Below are 19,922 nucleotides of genomic sequence, written 5' to 3' on the forward strand. Positions count from 1 at the left end.
CAGAGGTGGCCACAGCTGCATATGTGTTATGACTAGAACATGCGAAGATCATTCCGAATAACAGACACAGTGTCCAAGATAACCTTGATGGTCTTGGCTCTACATGTACAGACTAAACCAGCGTGGCAGTTTAGAAATGTAGCATAACAAGCTATTCTCATGTGAAGCAAAATACTCAGCCTTCTCTAAACAATATTGTAAGTTTGTGTTGTGTGCAAAGCAGAACAGGAAAGCAAAAATGGCGTTTAAGGTTCTAATAAACCCATGCTAACTTAACACTGTGTGAATGTAGGGCACGTCCCCACTGCACCACAAGGCCTTCCTAGGGCAAAATACAAGGACAAGTACCATGGAACTGAGCGAGGTTCCAGAAGCAAAGAAAACGACCATGGTCTGCATCAGTAAATGCTTCAGTGCCATCTAGGGGCCATTTTGTGCTACTGCAGGTCGCTGAAGAGACAGTATAGGGGGAAGCACACCTCTGTAACAAAGAGACAAGTGCTGAAACCTGCCTGAGCCTAGTGCCAGCTGGCTAGGAAAAGCAGCCAAGTCTTATCCAGAAGTAGAACAGAATGACTGTTAGTAGGTTGAGGCAGATCTAAGCTGCTGAAGTGAAGGAAAACTAAGGAAGGTAACGGTGCCAGATGCAAGGCACAGCAGCTTTTAGAAAAACCAGGGCACAGTAAAGCAAAGTGGACAAACTGGGCAACTGCCTACACTGAGGTGGGAGACACCACAAGTGCGCCTGTAAGGATATCGCAGGAAAAACCCACTGCCAAGGTTGCGCAAGACGTCGCGACACCTACTGGCCAGAGTTGGTTAGTGCAGCAGTAAGGATGGCAATGGAGCACCGCACATGGACCATGGGCAGAGGCCGAGACAACAGCCCAAAGCAGCAAGTCTCAAAAGGGACTGAAGGGCGCAGTCAGAAGCGCGCCGAAGCAATACGACCACAGAGAATAAGAAGTGGTTGCGCAGACCACCAGAAGCACGAAGACCCGCAAGGAAGAAGCCGACCTGTCAGATGAAGCCGACATGCCAGATGGTGGAAAGGAGGAAGAAGCCGATCAGCAAGATGTTCGCAAGGAGAAGAAGCCGGCCAGCCAGATGGTCGCAAGGAGGAAGAAGCAGACCAGCCAGATGGTCGCAAGGAGTAAGAAGCCGGCCAGCCAGATGGTCGTAAGGAGGAAGAGGAACTGAACAAGCGGGAGCTCACGTCTAGATGTGCCGTCGTCTCTAATATGGGATTTGATCACTGGACCTTTGGGGCACAGACAATACTACGTGGCCTACACTCAAAGAGGCACCACGAAAAGAAACGCTTGATAGCAATACAAGGAAACCTTAAACAGAGCATCAAGCATTTTAAAGGCTGTTAAAGAGTGTAGATATAGCCCACTCACAGCGCTGAATTATAGGTGACAATTCAGGGTCCAGTCACGTAAGTTTGCTTAAAGAGGGTTCAGACATCAGAAACTTTCCACAAAAGCAGTAGGGGCGGCCAGCAAAGTTGACTTTTCTCAGCATGTTACCGTGAGAACCATTGTCTCCGTAAATTAGCTATTACACATTGGACAAAAGAGCCACTCAGGGTAGCAAAAATTGCTAATTATATTGGGACAGCTAAATCATGTGTATGTCTTGAAAAAGATGGTACAGAATTGATATAACCATCGAAACGTGTCGACGCTTAAGGAGAGCACAATTGAAAAAGAAAGTCAAAGAAGGGTGCAAATATAAATCAAGAGTATTGGCCTTAGGCTTTCGAAATCAATGTGCACTAGAATTAGACAATTTTGAAATCTTTTGTGTCATTTGTCTCGATTATGCAGGTCATAATTGATGTATAAGGACTATGTACATGTTGACCAATGATTAGGGAAGCTATACATTTTTTAATATTTGTGACAAGTGTGGATGTAATTGTGTTTGTGAAAGACTTAGTATATATGTGTTGTTTTTAAACATTTCTGAAATTGCCCATGACATACAAATAAAGACAAATGTTTTTTTAGAAAAGATTATAGTTTGTGTTATGATATTGGATATTTGCTGAGTGTAGTTTAAAACAGGGTGTTATACAGTCATTGTACGTTTTATTTAATTTTGCGATCAAGGAAACTCTTCTCTTTTCTCGCAAGGAGTAAGAAGCCAACCAGCCAGATGGTCGCAAGGAGGAAGAAGCCGACCAGCCAGATGGTCAAAATCAGTAGGAAGACGGCCTGTCAGATGGTCGCAAGGAGGAAGAAGCCGACACATAAGATGGTCGGAAGGAGGAAGAAGCCGACCAGCAAGATGGTTACAAGGAGAAGAAGCCGGACAGCCAGATGGTCGCAAGGATGACACCGACCTACAAGAGGTCAGAGAGCGAAGTGATCGGACAAGAGGTCCAACAAGAAGAATGGAGAAGAGGTCCGTGAAGATAACGACCAAGGAGATGTCCATGAAGAGGACCAAGGAGAGGTCCGCGAAGAGGATCAGAAAGAAACGGAAGAAAAGTCCTACAACATTAACTAGAAGTCAGAAGTAATGGAATGAAAGAAGGTCATGATGACAGGTCGGGTCACAGAGCGAAGTGAAGACAGTGTCCTAGTGCTTGGAAAAGACCAGGGGGAAACCTGTGGAGTGCACACTACACAGAGAAGCCTGGTGAGAGCGAACAGGCATGAGAGAAGACCAGACCACGTCACGAGAGAAAGAAAGCTAATACAGAATTTGAGTGGCAAAACGCGATGGCGAAAGATAAAAAAGAGAGGAGAAGATTAAAGAGGTGTGCATGACAGATCAACTCACACACCAGAAGGGGAACACCAGAAGAAATAAAGTGCAGAGGTGCAAGAACATCAGAACGCAGTGCCTAAAAAACATCAGTATCCCTGGAAGCCCACATCTACTTTGGAACCCCAAGATCACCCAGTGACAACAGAGGCGAGCAAGATGGTCCATTGGTAACAACCACCTCTGGGATGGAACGGACACAGGACTGCAGAAATCCAAAGGGCAGAGGCCTCTGGGACACCGGTGGCAGCGGGTCCCAACACGAGAGATGGACCGTTGAAGCTCGCTCTGGAAATCCTGGGAGAACAAAGGTAGAATGCAAAGGAACAAGTGCCAACAACACCCTTTTTCAGGTGGAGCTTCGGACACGGAGAGAGGACCCGTAGCGATTCCTTCAACGCGGTTGGAGCTTCAAGGCGGCAGTCCATCGGTCCAGTGGCAGTCTAGCAGCAAAGGGCCTCGTGGTCGTCCGGTGAGAGGGGACACCCACGAGAGAGGGGCATCCGTGAGAGGGACGTCCTGCAACTGTGAATCCCTTTGGGAGAAGAGAATCACCAGATGGAGGAAGTACTTCACCCAGGACTGTACAGTGGAAATAACATATAACTGATCCACCATCATTCCATCTGCACTTTCACTGAATGTGGAGCAGGAAGAGAGAGACTGTAGATCCCACTCCCAGGTTGCAAGCCAGAGAAAGACTCCATCCACAAGACAGCATGACATTGTGCCAAGGAGAACTAGTGGTCCCGGCTGCAAGGATACCCTTGTAGGCGGAGCGGAGAAGACTACCTGGAAGTCGTTATTATTATGTTGCTTTTGTTTCCAAATCATATTCTCTCCCACAGGTTTGGACTTTATTGTTTTGACCTTTATTAAAGTTTGGAAGGGATGTAGTGATCATCCGATCAGCATTCTAGTGTTTTAGCATGTTATAACATACACTGAGCACCCACCCACCACAGGCGTCACCAGTCAGGTGACCCTGACAATAAAAGGGGCCGAGCGCATGGACTCTGGGCCAGTAATCCAACCATACTATTAGTGTCTATGTGATCATTCTAGGAGTATGTGGGCCTAGCGCCCGCCAACTCTATGGTGGAGAAGTGTGGCTCACTGGTTAAAGCAGGCAGACCCTGAAGCAGAGGTCAGACCCGGGACCAGGGTTCAATTCCCGACGCGGCAGGGTCTTGAGCTCAAATGTCCACGGACTCGATAATTCTCGCTTCGGTGCCTGACCTAATCATGGGTTCACACTCTGCAACTCTGGGCATTAAGCTTGCTTAATCTCCACAACGGCCCCCCCGCGGCGGGATGCCTGGCTTTCACCTTGGGGATGCCCGTTAGGGGCTATCTCACAGGGAAAAGCCAGGACGGGTTCCCAAGGCAAGCGCCGAGATGCTTCCGGGTGATTCGAGCGCTATATAAGAACATACAAAAAAAAAAAAAAAAGTGCCTTAACCAAATATTTTAGAAAAGGGTATATTTTATTTGATTTATTTCTGAATTTAAATGTGCATGTCCTCTTTTGGAGAAAAGTTGTTTAAAATTGATGCTTAGTTTAAGTCCAGAGCTAGTCCTTGATCCCTTTGTGCCACTGCCAGAGCTTCATAACAAGATCTTTCGAATTTAACACACACATAGACCTTAACTGTAGATAACACAATTGTTGCATTCATCATGTAGAAATAGGTTTATAAAGAAATACAGTCAGGGTATGCGTACAGGGCGCAATTTCATGATGCTTACTTTGAAAATGTGCTTCACTGATTTCCCTGAACTTTGCTCCAAAGAAGTTGGGAAAAATTACTAAAACTATAAGGCTCGAAGGAGAAAACCACAAATATCTAATTCATGTTGTTGCTTTGTTACACCATGTAGAATTCCTGTTAAAATAAATTCAAATCCAGCCGCACATTCAGCACCTGGGACCCTTTATAAGTGATTAGGCAAAATAAGATAGGCAGGCCTGACAGTATCTACTTGGGACGTATGCATTGTGACGTTAAAAAAGAAAGACAAGTATGTTGTGCATATTCAATACATCACCCTGCATGGAGTGCTGTGTAATGAAGCATAATAAAAGTGTATGTCAACATCACACTGTGGGTTTGTATGTGAGAATTAAGGGCATGATTTGGAGTTTTGCAGACAGGGCACTTCATCACAAACATGAAAAAGTATTATCTCCACCAATCCTTCCGTATGTCTGCTCTATTCTGAGTCAGGCTGACTGTCAGTTTTCTGACTGCAGTACCTCTATGCTATTGGAATCTTGCTCCTACAGCCCTGCATAGTAAGGGCCTAAATAAATGTGGTTATTAGATGAGTCCCACTCACCTAACAACCACAATCCTTATTAAGGTGAACCACACAAGTCACTACATTAACCTCTGGTAACTTGTCACAAAAGCAGTTAAGCTTAATTTAAGGCAATGTGTAAAGTGTTTATGTAGCACACAAAAAGTAATAAAGTAAAAATAAAACATATGAAAAATGGAAAACTACTTTAGAAAAGCAGGGTACATTTTAGTAAATAAAAACCAGAAAAATATAAATGCAATCAGTTGAACCTGAGATATTGATGTTAAAATTTTCAGTGAAAATTGCATCAAGAAGCAGAAAGTGCCACTCGCAGTTATCTAGTCATGCTAGACCATTGGAAAGGCACAAGTTTAGGCTGAACGTGATGGAGACTAAGGGGCCCATAAGGATTGCAGGCGGATCTCCCACGCCAGGCCGGTAGGAGCGATCCACCCGCCATCCGTGCCGGAATGACCCCCCGCCATATTAGTATGGCTGGGGGGTCCGCAGCGGACGGAAACACTGTCTGCTGCTTTTTTGCCCTGGTAGCCTTGCGACCGGGGCGAAAAAGGGTTTATATGGTGGCGGTGTCTATCAGACCTTGCCAGCCATATTAGGATGGGCAATTTGCAATGCCTTTCCGTGGCGGCAATGCTGCCACAGAAAGGCATGCCGAGTCTGCTTTGAGGGCCCCCTGCGGGCCCCCAAGGAATCTGGGGGATTGGGGGGTGCACATGGGGGGTACCTATTGTACACCCCAGCAGTTCCATGGACAACATGGCAGGCACCGCGCGGTGACTGCCATGTTGTGCATGGAAGTGCACAGCATGCCTTCCTGCCATTGTGGCGGGCGGTGCTGAGTGCAACGCCCACCACAATGGTAGGAATGCTGGTTGCGCTGACAACCGTGGCGGGCGCAACCTAATGCCACCAACGGGACCCCAGCCCTATGGTGGGCAGTCCCTTTTTGCGAAGGGATGGCGGGCGGACAAAGTCCGCTCGTCATCCTAATGGGGGCCTAAGTTAGGCCTGCTGAAGAGTTACCTTCTCAAGTCTGGCACAAAGAGTTCCAGTTGCGCTGAAGGAGGATGCAAGGAGGAAGCTATTGGCACAAAGAGAAGGTTGACTATTGCAGATGGCCATCACTGTAGCGCGAAGATCTGGGCACCCCTGAGCATTTTCAGTGGTGGATCATCACGGGCAGTCACTATCGGTGCAGTGCAGATGTCAAGTTACTGGTTGTCAAGGATGTTTTATGTTGGGGCGAAGAAAAGGTCTTGCTGGAACTTTATTATGGTGGTAAAGGTATGGAGTATCCTGATGGTATGGATTGCCTCTCCCATGTTTCCCTGTCCCTGGCTGCTTGGCCTGTATGAGTGTCCTGAATGGAATGTTTTGTCTGTGGACTATGAGTGGAATGCTTGGGGGACTGAATGAGGTATGACATTTGATGGATGGGGCTGAGCAGCTAGCAGGCCTATCCCGGTGGGGCTGCTGTGGCATTATACCTGGATTTGTTCTATATGTTTACCTGCTTGGTCCCTCTTTACTACACTTATTTTTGGCGATGAGTTGAGGATGTCCCCACGCTCTACAGTGGTACAAGTGGACATAAAAAACTTCAAGATGCCTGCTACATCATGCTGGGAAGGAGCCAGGTATTGGCAGTGGCTGGAAGAACTATGTAAGGTACCAAGACATGTTTGGGGCCAAACAGCTGTGGTGTCAACAAACCACAACCTATGCTCTTAAGTATGTATGATGCACTGATAAAGGGGTTACCATGAGGAACATCTCTATGTGATCACAATTAGATTTTTAACAACTGTGATAATTGATTCTGGTGATGTATATTTTTTTACGGTCTCTTATTGTTTTTTTCATTTTTCATCCCTCTTAACTAGCGCAGTTAAATGGCTGTTTTTATCTTTTAAAAATGGAGGAGTGTGACACAAGCAGCACGCGCTCTTACCTGCTCGTGGATCTTCTCCTCTATGATGTTCCTTTATGATCCAGCCATACAGTACAGCAATGTTGGGCGAATGTACATGCAGTGAGCCACTTGGCAAGGTGTGCCCTAACGTGGCGCCATTTTTATGTTGTACAAAAAGGGGTGGTGATGGACGGAGCATCTGAATCAATCAAACACTCACACCCAGTCAAAAGATCTAGGTTTAATCCATCACCATTCTTTAGCCCACTCTGCCACCCCAGTTCAGACATGGCTATATGCAAATCAGTCTGACCCTGTGCCTCATGGGAACAGTCCAGCCCGAACTGCCAAGCCATGTCTTCCCTGGACCGGACACAAGCTTCCGAGGACCGGTTTCTGGCATTCCAGCCGTCTTCAGCCCGGCTTGCTTGAATCCAGTGGCAAAGTGAGAAAGGGACTCATGTCTGAGCATACCCTGCCACACTTATGGCGGCCAAAAGCGGTACAAAAGGGGGTGGTGATGGACGGAGCATCTGAATCAATCAAACATCACACCCAGTCAAAAGATCTGGGTTAAATCCATCACCGGTCTTTAGCCCACTCTCCCACCCCAGTTCAGACATGGCTATATGCAAATCAGTCTGACCCTGTGCCGGTGATGGATTAAGCCCAGATTTTTTGACTGGGTGCAAGTGTTTGATTGATTCAGATGCTCCGTCCATCACCACCCCATTTTGTACCGCTTTTGGCCACCATAAATGTGGCAGGGTATGCTCAGACGTGAGTCCCTTGCTCACTTTGCCACTGGATTCAAGCAAGCCGTGCTGAAGACAGCTGGAATGCCAGAAACCAGTCCTCAGAAGCTTGTTTCCGGTCCAGGGAAGACATGGCTTGGCAGTTCGGGCTGGACTGTTCCCATGACGCACAGGGTCAGACTGATTTGCATATAGCCATGTCTGAACTGGGGTGGCAGAGTGGGCTAAAGAACGGTGATGGATTAAACCCAGATCTTTTGACTGGGTGTGAGTGTTTGATTGATTCAGATGCTCCATCCATCACCACCCCCTTTTGTACCGCTTTTGGCCGCCATAAGTGTGGCAGGGTATGCTCAGAGGTGAGTCCCTTGCTCACTTTACCACTGGATTCAAGCAAGCCGGGCTGAAGACGTCTGGAATTCTAGAAACCGTTCCTCGGAAGCTTGTTTCCGGTGCAGGGAAGACATGGCTTGGCAGTTTGGGCTGGACTGTTCCCATGAGGCACAGGGTCAGACTGATTTGCATATAGCCATGTCTGAACTGGGGTGGCAGAGTGGGCTAAAGAACGGTGATGGATTAAACCCAGATCTTTTGACTGGGTGTGAGTGTTTGATTGATTCAGATGCTCCGTCCATCACCACCCCCTTTTGTACCGCTTTTGGCCGCCATAAGTGTGGCAGGGTATGCTCAGACGTGAGTCCCTTGCTCACTTTGCCACTGGATTCAAGCAAGCCGGGCTGAAGACTGCTGGAATGCCAGAAACCGGTCCTCGGAAGCTTGCTTCCGGTCCAGGGAAGACATGGCTTGGCAGTTCGGGCTGGACTGTTCCCATGAGGCACAGGGTCTGACTGATTTGCATATATCGCCATGTCTGAACTGGGGTGGCGGAGTGGGCTAAAGAACGGTGATGGATTAAACCCAGATCTTTTGACTGGGTGTGAGTGTTTGATTGATTCAGATGCTCCACCCATCACCACCCCCTTTTGTACCGCTTTTGGCCGCCATAAGTGTGGCAGGGTATGCTCAGACGTGAGTCCCTTGCTCACTTTGCCACTGGATTCAAGCAAGCCGGGCTGAAGACGGCTGGAATTCCAGAAACCGTTCCTCGGAAGCTTGTTTCCGGTGCAGGGAAGACATGGCTTGGCAGTTTGGGCTGGACTGTTCCCATGAGGCACAGGGTCAGACTGATTTGCATATAGCCATGTCTGAACTGGGGTGGCAGAGTAGGCTAAAGAACAGTGATGGATTAAACCCAGATCTTTTGACTAGATGTGAGTGTTTGATTGATTCAGATGCTCCGTCCATCACTGCCCCCTTTTGTACCACTTTTGGCGGCCATAAGTGTGGCAGGGTATGCTCAGACGTGAGTCCCTTGCTCACTTTGCCACTGGATTCAAGCAAGCCTGGCTGAAGACTGCTGGAATGCCAGAAACCGGTCCTCGGAAGCTTGTTTCCGGTCCTGGGAAGACATGGCTTGGCAGTTCGGGCTGGACTGTTCCCATGAGGCACAGGGTCTGACTGATTTGCATACAGCCATGTCTGAACTGGGGTGGCAGAGTGGGCTAAAGAACGGTGATGGATTAAACCCAGATCTTTTGACTGGGTGTGAGTGTTTGATTGATTCAGATGCTCCATCCATCACCACCCGCTTTTGTACCGCTTTTGGCCGCCATAAGTGTGGCAGGGTATGCTCAGAGGTGAGTCCCTTGCTCACTTTGCCACTGGATTCAAGCAAGCCGGGCTGAAGACGGCTGGAATTCCAGAAACCGTTCCTCTGAAGCTTGTTTCCGGTGCAGGGAAGACATGGCTTGGCAGTTTGGGCTGGACTGTTCCCATGAGGCACAGGGTCAGACTGATTTGCATATAGCCATGTCTGAACTGGGGTGGCAGAGTGGGCTAAAGAAGGGTGATGGATTAAACCCAGATCTTTTGACTGGGTGTGAGTGTTTGATTGATTCAGATGCTCAGTCCATCACCACCCCCTTTTGTACTGCTTTTGGCCGCCATAAGTGTGGCAGGGTATGCTCAGACGTGAGTCCCTTGCTCACTTTGCCACTGGATTCAAGCAAGCCGGCTGAAGACTGCTGGAATGCCAGAAACCGGTCATCGGAAGCTTGTTTCGGTCCAGGGAAGACATGGCTTGGCAGTTCGGGCTGGACTGTTCCCATGAGGCACAGGGTCAGACTGATTTGCATATAGCCATGTCTGAACTGGGGTGGCAGAGTGGGCTAAAGAACGGTGATGGATTAAACCCAGATCTTTTGACCGGTTGTGAGTGTTTGATTGATTCAGATGCTTCGTCCATCACCACCCCCTTTTGTACCGCTTTTGGCCGCCATAAGTGTGGCAGTGTATGCTCAGACGTGAGTCCCTTGCTCACTTTGCCACTGGATTCAAGCAAGCCGGGCTGAAGACGGCTGGAATGCCAGAAACCGGTCCTCGGAAGCTTGTTTCCGGTGCAGGGAAGACATGGCTTGGCAGTACGGGGTGGAATTTTCCCATGAGGCACAGGGTAAGACTGATTTGCATATAGCCATGTCTGAACTGGGGTGGCAGAGTGGGCTAAAGAACGGTGATGGATTAAACCCAGATCTTTTGACTGGGTGTGAGTGTTTGATTGATTCAGATGCTCCGTCCATCACCACCCCCTTTTGTACCGCTTTTGGCCGCCATAAGTGTGGCAGGGTATGCTCAGACGTGAGTCCCTTGCTCACTTTCCACTCGATTCAAGCAAGCCGGGCTGAAGACAGCTGGAATGCCAGAAACCGGTCCTCGGAAGCTTGTTCCCGGTCCAGGGAAGACATGGCTTGGCAGTTCGGGCTGGACTGTTCCCATGAGGCACAGGGTCTGACTGATTTGCATATAGCCATGTCTGAACTGGGGTGGCAGAGTGGGCTAAAGAACGTGTGATGGATTAAACCCAGATCTTTTGACTGGGTATGAGTGTTTGATTGATTCAGATGCTCCGTCCATCACCACCCCCTTTTGTACTGCTTTTGGCCGCCATAAGTGTGGCAGGGTATGCTTAGACGTGAGTCCCTTGCTCACTTTGCCACTGGATTCAAGCAAGCCGGCCTGAAGACGGCTGGAATGCCAGAAACCGGTCCTCGGAAGCTTGTTTCCGGTCCACGGAAGACATGGCTTGGCAGTTCGGGCTGGACTGTTCCCATGAGGCACAGGGTCAGACTGATTTGCATATTGCCATGTCTGAACTTGGGTGGCAGAGTGGGCTAAAGAACGGTGATGGATTAAACCCAGATCTTTTGACTGGGTGTGAGTGTTTGATTGATTCAGATGCTCGGTCCATCACCACCCCCTTTTGTACCACCATTTTTATGTTGGCAGGGTTTGCTCATTTCAAATCAACATTCTCTCAAATAAAGTTACTTGTTCACAGACGACCATCAGGTACTTCAAGTCAAGGAAAGAAGACTTTGAGGATATTGCTCAATTTATTTATTTGCAGCGACAATGGTTCCAGTTGTCTCATCATCACATGACTATCAGGTTCTGTTCTTTCTTGTGTTTTGTGCACATTGGAGCACCTGTGCTGTGAGGTGTTTCTTCATACTTCATGTCGGAACGTTTGCACTTTTGTGAGGCAACTATTTACTTTTCCTAGACATTGCCCCGGAGAATTATTTTGCTGTTTTCGCTTGCTGTAGGTTCGCAGTGTTGTGTGGCGTTTAGAGCTCCGAGTGAATTTTCCCGATTCATGCCCTTATATAGGCATAGAAATCAATCCCTTTTTTAGGCATAGAACATGCGACCCAAATACAGGCATGGCTACTTCCACCCGTACCAAATATCACAACAAATTCTTGAAAAATCGGCTTAAGCAGTTAGGGAACGTCCCCTTGTTTGAACATTGATTTGTCCAAGAACTCATGTACTTTGCAAAGCACAACTATTCCCTAGGGGTTCTTTCCTGACGTTCATTTGCCCGACTTTATGTCAAACAATGGCATTCATAAATACCTTCAAGGTATAAATATACCTTTACTTGCTATGGCAAACTACGGTGGATCTGAGCAGTTCGACTATCTCCTTGCCCAACACAGCTCGCTACAGCAAGTGCTGAAGGAAGGCTACTCTCCAGCTGACGCACTGATCAGGAGGCTGCCCCTCTCTTGCCAAGAATCCAGCTCCAGTGTTTCCAAGCTCTCCTTGCTGGGTGCTGGGAAATCGAATCTCGAGATAGAGATACCAGATCTCCTTCATTCTAAACTAATGTATGGAGCTGATTAGAACCTAGAGAAACCTTGGGTAGATTCTTGGCAAAAAAAACGAAACCTATGCTACACAATACTTACTTCTTCCCGTGTACTAGACTTAGGTTAGGTACATTGGGGTAGGCGTATTTAGAAGCACCAGTTGAGTATTTTTAGTCAATGTTATTTAAGTGTGTATTTTTATATGGCTTAGAAACCACACAATGCTTTTACAGTATTATTTTATAATACTATTCTCACTGTACACTTATACTTTGCAGTCTGCTTAACGATTGTAGCAGTTCACTTCTCTTGTATGAGAAAAGACTGTTCAATAAACTTTTTTATTGAAAACGCCAGTCTCTCTATTTCTCTACAACTCTGTTGAAACTAAGCATGCACGATTGACTGAGTGAAATACTTACCTATTGTTTCTACGACTCTGAGACATATATTTCTTATTCTTGGGAAACAAAGTTGTCATGTTTATGCAGTTGTCAGAAACTATTCCCTTCTTGTGAATTCGAGAAAGTTTCTAGTGACCTCTGAGCTAGCAGGCACTCACTATCAAGTTTAGTATATTCGATAGAGACCTAGTTGACCTCAGTCCTACGTCTAATCTATAGGATATATTATTCCAATACGCAGAGCCTATTGGGAATAAAGGAACTACACTACAGCAGCACTACTCACATTGTTATTTGAGCTGATGAAATTTGAACACTGCTTCTTCATCTTATTTGCTTCTTGATCATATGTGTGTGATGTCCATTACATCATCACTCAACATTTCGGATGAGAGGTTCGCTCACCGGCATGTTTAATTGCTTTGTTGTTTCTCTCATCTACAGAGGCCATTTCTTTATGCTGATTTCTGTTACTGAACATTGATATTAGTGTCATCTTTTACTTCTTGTGCCTAAACTATTGCATTTTTTGGGGTGGGTGAAATATGTCGATTACGGGAGGAATGTTCTAAGTTACAGTCATTTCTCAGTACCTCTACACAGGGGTAACTTTTACGTAGTTTTTTGCGTTATACATCGTTTTGTACCTCTTTTGAAGGTTTGTGTTTTTAGTCCCATTGGACACCATTTTACATTTTACCCTTATGTGAGGGTGACCTCGTGAAGGCTGTTTTTTTTTCTCTGTAACTTGTTGCAGGGGTGGGTCCCTGCATGCATAAGATGCCTTGCGCTGCATGGGTTTTTGTTGCAGGGGTGGGTCCCAGCGTGCATAAGACTCCTTGCGCTGCACAGGGTTTTGAACATTTTCTAACTTACTGGTTGTCCCTATTGGTAGGCGGAGGCAGGACATTGGGTATTTGTCCCTATGGTCCTCATTCATGTACACATTGTCCTTTGCTCAGGGTAAGGGCAGGATGTTGGGTTCTAGTCCCTTCTGTCTTGCCTTTAATCCTTACATGGAGATGTTACATTTGTATGTTTTCTCATTTTTTTCTTCATAAGAGGGAGGGATGGGTAGGATTGTTTATCCGTCTTTCTCTAGTCTTCTGTTCCTTTCCCTCTAGTGATGCGTGTTTCTCGCCATCCCTGGGTCTGGGCTCTAGATTCATCTTGTTTAGTTATATTCCACTTCCAATGTTGTTTTTCCGTATTTACTGTTGCTTAATTTTATGTTTATAGCTATCTGCTGTTTTTTATCTTTTATACTTTGTTTACGTTAGATCATTCTTCTGTTCATTAGGGAAGAGGTATGTAGTATCCTGATGTTAAGGATTGCGTCTCCCATGTTTCCCTTTACCTGGCTGCTCAGCCTGTGTGAGTGTTCTGAATGGAATTTTTTTGGTGTGTGGGCTATGAGTGGAATACTTGGGTGACTGAATGAGGGATGACAGTTGGTGGATGGGGCTGAGCAGCTAGCAGGCTGCTCCCGGTGGGGCTGCTGTGGCAATATACCAGGATTTGTTCTACCTGATTACCTGCCTACCTGCTACCTGAATAAACCTCTGTTTACTTAATATCTCCAGCGCGGTCCCTCTTTACTACAAGGAGGTCTTATTGATTTTATCCAAGGGTCTAGGATCTGGGGGCAACTCAAGTGGATCAGGACACATTCCAGCAGAGGCCAGCATCAGGGCTCAGGCAAGTCCAAGCAGGGTCACTTGGTGCTGCTCAGTTGGGCAGTTTTAGGAAGGCCTCTGGAAGCTTTTTGTTGTCTGTGTAGTGTACAGAAGAGGCCAGCCAGCTAACCCTTGTAGTTACTCCGGGGCCAGTGTTCAAGGGAGCAGGCCCAGAATTCCTACCTCAAATGGCAGGGCAGCCAGGCAGCCCTTGTAACAGCATGGCAGCCAGCAGGATAGTAGCCCTTCTTCTGAATCTACCATGGGCCCAGTAATGATCTAATGAGAGAACTGAGAGTGCTACCTTTATCCCTAGTGTCAGCTTTTGAAGGGGCAACCTCTAGCTTTTCCAAAACTAGTTCTGTCCAGTTTCACTGATTTTTGGGGGATTTTCTTCTATCTGTCTAATGTGACAAAAGGCAGAGCAGGGCCTAGTACCAGCTTCCCTTGTGTGTGACCTAGGCAAAGCTGGCAGGGACTCTGTCAAGGGCTGGTGGCAGGGAAGACAAAGTAGCTATAATACAGGGTACAGAGCTGCCCAAAGATCACACAGAGAGTCAGACGAGAAATGGTATTCAAAGGCAAAGCTCTGGACAAGGGAACACGAGATTTAATGCTCAGAAAGGACAGGCATTCAAGAGGCAATTTGGCATTCAGACTAGCTAACACCCAGGACGGACGTGCAAGACGGATATTACAACATTAACAATAAAGGGAATGTCGGGTAATTTACTGGTAAGCTCCACATGGCAAGACTGAAACTCAGCAAGTTCCTCACCCAAAATTGCTGTTACAGATAATGACTACAAATGCCTACATATAGGATATACATGCAGACTCAGAGTCTGTGGAGCTGATACCTTTGGTGATGTAATGAAAGTACCTCAAAGACAATACTCACAGTGGACAATAAGCACCACCTAGATTGTCAGCCTTGCCTACTGATTCTGGTGATCAAATAGGAACACGCAAGGCAGTAACAGCAAGGGTGTAGAACTAAATACACAGCCACAATAGACAGGGAGAAAAAAAGAGGAGTGCTTAACAGGAAAGAAGGGGGAACAAAGGGCAGACTTGTCAGAAAGCAAGTAACAATAACACAACAACACAAGGACACTATAAGCTAAGACAGAAGGAATAGGAAAGTAGCAAACTAGAGACTGAAATGAAGGGAAAGGGAAAGAAAGCAGGCACAGGAGAAACAGGTAAATACATTCAGGACAGAGAGTTCAAGGGTGCGTTAAAAAAGTGCTAGCTCAAAATTCAATTGGGCACTGTAGGTCGTCTTACCTCAGGAGCAAGGATTAGCAACAGCTCAAGAATCAAGGAAGAATTGTAGGCAGTGCCAGTTCAGCAAACAAACAAATATCTGCAGTTCAGGAATAGGAAGAAGCAATTACTTTAGCTCAGGAACTTTGGCTCCAAGGTTATCAGAAGCTCAGGAAACAACGGGTCAGCCAAACACGAACACTGCTACAATGACAAACGCTGGACTAAAGGGAGATGGGGCTTAAAAGAGCTCACAATGATCACATGCATGAGCAAGTTTGCAGCTGACAGCCACAGGAGTGGTGAATTCCTCCACCTACATCCTTGTCCTGTAGGCGTGGAGATGAAGCAGTAAGCAGGGAATTATAGGAAATTGAGTTTTTAGCATGAGCAGACTGGCTTCCCCAAAACCCAGAATGGACGTAACTGGATGGGTATTTCTGAATAGTGTCCAGGAGTCTAGAAATCAGTATAGGCATACAGTGGAAGGTCTAGAATCTGATTAGAACACTGGAGAGTCCCACAATTAGGGCCCTTAATGGTGGTCATGAGAGCATAGGGAGCAAATCGTGGCAAAAGCTCATTGAAGTGTAAGTGAGGCTGGGCACATCCCCTTCCCCAGTCATCCTGTCAAGATGGTCCATTCTGTGCACACCAAAACCACCTTTGACCCCATGCCTGGAAGGAATCGACAAACCATCACAGAAAAAACAGCCATGTGACCCTGTTTATTGACAGAAAGGCACAGTTGGTTTAAGCACACAAATGGCAACTTTCTGAAAGTGCCAATTGTGAATTGTGACCTAAAATCTGACTTTACCATTAAAGAGAAGATGAATTGTCAAATATAGTTCATTTGAGCATAAACATCGTTTTTCTATCTCCTCCCTGTCGAAATTTAGCACTTATTAAAATCTAATAAGTCAACCCAGTGAATTCAACCCAGTGTTATCTGTTTGGAAGAGATAGCCTTACAATAGTGAAAAAATACTTTAGAAGTTTTTCACTGCCCGGACATGTAAAACTAAAACCCACATTTCCAATTTTTTTAATACCATGCATCCTGCCCTACAAACTTTCAGAGCCTACCTCAGGGGTGACTTAAAGTGTTAAAAAGGAAGGTTTGGGTCTGGCAAAAGATTTGTTTTGCTAAGCCAAAATGGCAGTTTGAAACTTCATTAGATGCTTCTGTGTCAAATCTGAAATGTTTTAAAAGGCTACTTAAGTGGGTCTGTAATGAGTGCTATTTTCCAATAGTAGAATTTAATTTATAAGCCCTCAGTGCATGTTGTACCATTTGCTAGCGACTTACAAGTAAGTTAAATGTATCAATCAGGTATAAACCAATTTTACCATGTTTGAAGTGGAGAGCACAAGCACTTTAGCACTGGTTGGCAATGGTTAGCGATGGTAATGTGCACGAGCCAAAAAAACAAACATTCAGCAAACAGGAGGGTTGAAGACAAATATTTAAGGGGCTACCACCCAAGGATGACAGGCCTAACGGCCGTTACAGCAAAATAATCTGATTGCTTGCATACTTATAGCGAATTGTCTGATTTTTTTTTTTCTGTCCACCTTGCCTGGAAAAACCTATCAGTCATGGACATAAAAAACAAGATACAAAAAGAAAATAATGACCCTCTTACCCTGTTAGAAGATTCTCAGGGCGTGATGGTCATTGGATTTTTTTTTAGAAACAAAATCCTGCTTTGGGAGTTTGTTAGTAAAAAAATATATTGGTGTGCAGCCACCTAAAACTTTCAGTACCTTCACAGGGGTCAAAATTCGGCCCCAAACCAAAGTTTTCCTTAGGTATAAATCATTAGGAAAATACAGTTGTATGACTATTTATCTCTCAGACTTTGTTACAAAAGAAAGACATATAGGGCCTCATTACAATGTCGGTCAGAAAGCTTCTGGCGGTCAGAGACTGTCCGACCGACATTGTAGGTTTAAACTCTGACTGCCATATTATGATAATGGTGGTCGGGGTTTGAGCTTATTAGGCAGACGGAAATATCTCATAATCCTCTGAGGATGGTGTCTCCGCCGTTGGGATTTCGATGGCGATTTCCAACAGTCAATTCATGTTGACCTTTTCGACATGCATTGATTGTCTGAAACTGACTTTGGGGGCTCCCTCCGGCCCTCTGCTTTTGGCCCTGGGGGCAGCTATGGTGCCCCCCCCTAAACATCCCTGCACCATGTGGCAGGCACTGTGAGGTGTCTGCCACATGGTGCAGGGATGTTTGAAAAGTTACATTTTTCAATGGGAGATTATGATGCGTGCAGTTTCAACCCATCGCAAATGCTCCAGTTAAAAAAATTACGGGGCATATTACCAAGGAATAGCGATAATTATCGCTATTGCTTGGTTAGAGACAAAAATTTACCGCTGAGCTGCGGCGATTTTTACCGCAAATAAACCTTGGTATTACCAAGGTTTAACGCAAATGCGATAAAAATCGCCGCAAAGCATGAAAATTGCTGAAAAGTCAGCGATATTCATGCATTACCGCGCTAATGCTCTTAGCCATGTTATCCACCTCCCATTGGATAACATGGCTAAGAACTGCTCAGGGCAGGTGTTAGCTTTTGGAGATATTCGCGCTTAGCGCGAATATCTCCAAAAGTTGGTAATAGGAGATAGCGATGTTAGCGACTGTTTTCAGTCGCTAACATCGTGGCACGCCCACTTTGCATGTCATTAGTGATAAATATCACTGACATGCAAAGTGTGGCCCAAGATGGTCGCTATCTCCTACTAGCTGTCGCTAACTGGTGTTAGCGACAGCTAGGTAATAGGGAGATAATTTTATCTCTGCTTTCTTGGCTTTTATAGCCAAAAAAGCGGAGATAAACCCCCTTGATAATATGCCCCCACGTTTTCTACCTCACCATGTGTGGTCACATCCAAATAATGCAGTTGGAACCGCCAACATGAGGTCGGTTGGTTCCCAATCCGCTACAGTGTCAACTCCAACCGTCATCGTAATGAGGGACATAATGTCTTTAAGGGACTTTAAAAAAGTTTCCTAAATTGTGTTTGTGAGCCAGAAACCAAAACAGAGGTGCATACCCATGCAGACTAAAAGAAACGCAAAATATTTCTCCTGCTGATTTCTAAAAGTATGTGAAATCTATTATGCACACTGTTTTCCACTCTCTCCTATGCATATTCTAATCCGACACATAATTTTTCTGTAGTTCTGGTAGCTTCGATTCTTATATCCTGTGAGCCATTAGAGACAAATGAAAAATGTGAAAGTCCTTATTCCAACATTTTTTTAATTAGCTTTCATGCATAATTTCCCTGCATATTGTTTTCTTCTATCTCTGTTCCGTAGGCAGTGTGGCCAAGCTTGCTCCTTGAGCTGTAATTATTTAAAATGTGGCTTTATTAGACATTGGCTTTGCATTTTTAATACTGTTTCATTAATGTCATTTATAGTCTATTCTTTAATGAAGTGCTGGGGAACAATTCCCTCAAGTTTGCTTACATGCTGTGTACCAAAAAGTAGACACAATCATGGTCTTTAACTTTGCAGCCAAGCGTGTATCATCCTTTCATTATGTATTTCAAGCTTGAAGAAGAATCATGCCGCTTTGAACATGAGACTGCTGCAAGTTGCAATATGTTGGCGAAATGAAAATCTCAAAGTTGCAATAACTTACACAGCAGTGACATTATAAAATAAGTAAGCAGTCATTAATCCAGTGGCCCACCTAGACCTTATGCCCCTCAGGGTGGCTCCTGCGTTTGCCGCCCACGGTGGCAGACTGTAAGAGTGGGGGTTTCTTGTGGTTGTGCAGCACCGCCGACGCCCACAGGTAAGAATCGAGAGGGATGCCACCGCCTCCAAAACTTGTGACCCCCCCCCCCCCTTGCTACTCCACTGCATTGATGGTCCTTCCTACAGGACAACTAAACGAACTTTTTCTGAAAGTACATTGTGATGGTGGCTAGCTTTCTCAGGTTTTTTTTTCTTTCTATAGTTCATATAATTAAATACTTTGCAGCAACATTTTTGTCAGTGCAATCATTTTCTGCCCTGGTCCATTGTGTAAACAGGATTGACTCTTCAGAATATTCTGAAGAGCCCATCAAAAGAAATCATTTTCTGGACTGGTTATAGTATAAAACTTTAATGATGCAAATGCGTCTGACAGGAGAACTGTGAGCAATTGACCTGAAGAGTGATAAAATAAGAACAGGCACAAAAATAAATTTGATCAAGGTGTGGACTGAAAAAAATAAAAATATCAAAAATTTCCCCCATGACCTGCCCAGCGATGGGAGATGAAATGATGGTGGTTCTTAAGGCAGTGAAAACACTCCATACCCTCACACAGATACAGTGCGGAAGGTGGGTGGGTGTCAAAGATAGACGCACCTAGACCAAAGGCATGGAACGACCTACCTCAACACATCAGAGCCTCCCCCACACATCTTAAGTTCCGCAAGAAGCTTAAGACCTGGCTCTTCATACAAGCACCTTGAAGACTACAAGTGCAGGGATACCTTCTCAGGTGATTAATGTGCTACACAAATCAATATAACGGAGCCTAGTGCCAGGATGTCTTAC

The 19,922-nt window shown here is 45.7% G+C and overlaps 1 pseudogene; it reads left to right on the top strand.

The window, feature by feature from the left end:
• Window positions 1-1,035: 1,035 nt before the first annotated feature.
• LOC147728315 (far upstream element-binding protein 2-like) overlaps window positions 1,036-19,922 on the top strand; it is a 110,212-nt pseudogene continuing 91,325 nt past the window's right edge.

This window comes from Lissotriton vulgaris, chromosome 3_1 (genome assembly GCF_964263255.1).
Source record: "Lissotriton vulgaris chromosome 3_1, aLisVul1.2, whole genome shotgun sequence".
Lineage (NCBI taxonomy): Eukaryota > Metazoa > Chordata > Amphibia > Caudata > Salamandridae > Lissotriton > Lissotriton vulgaris.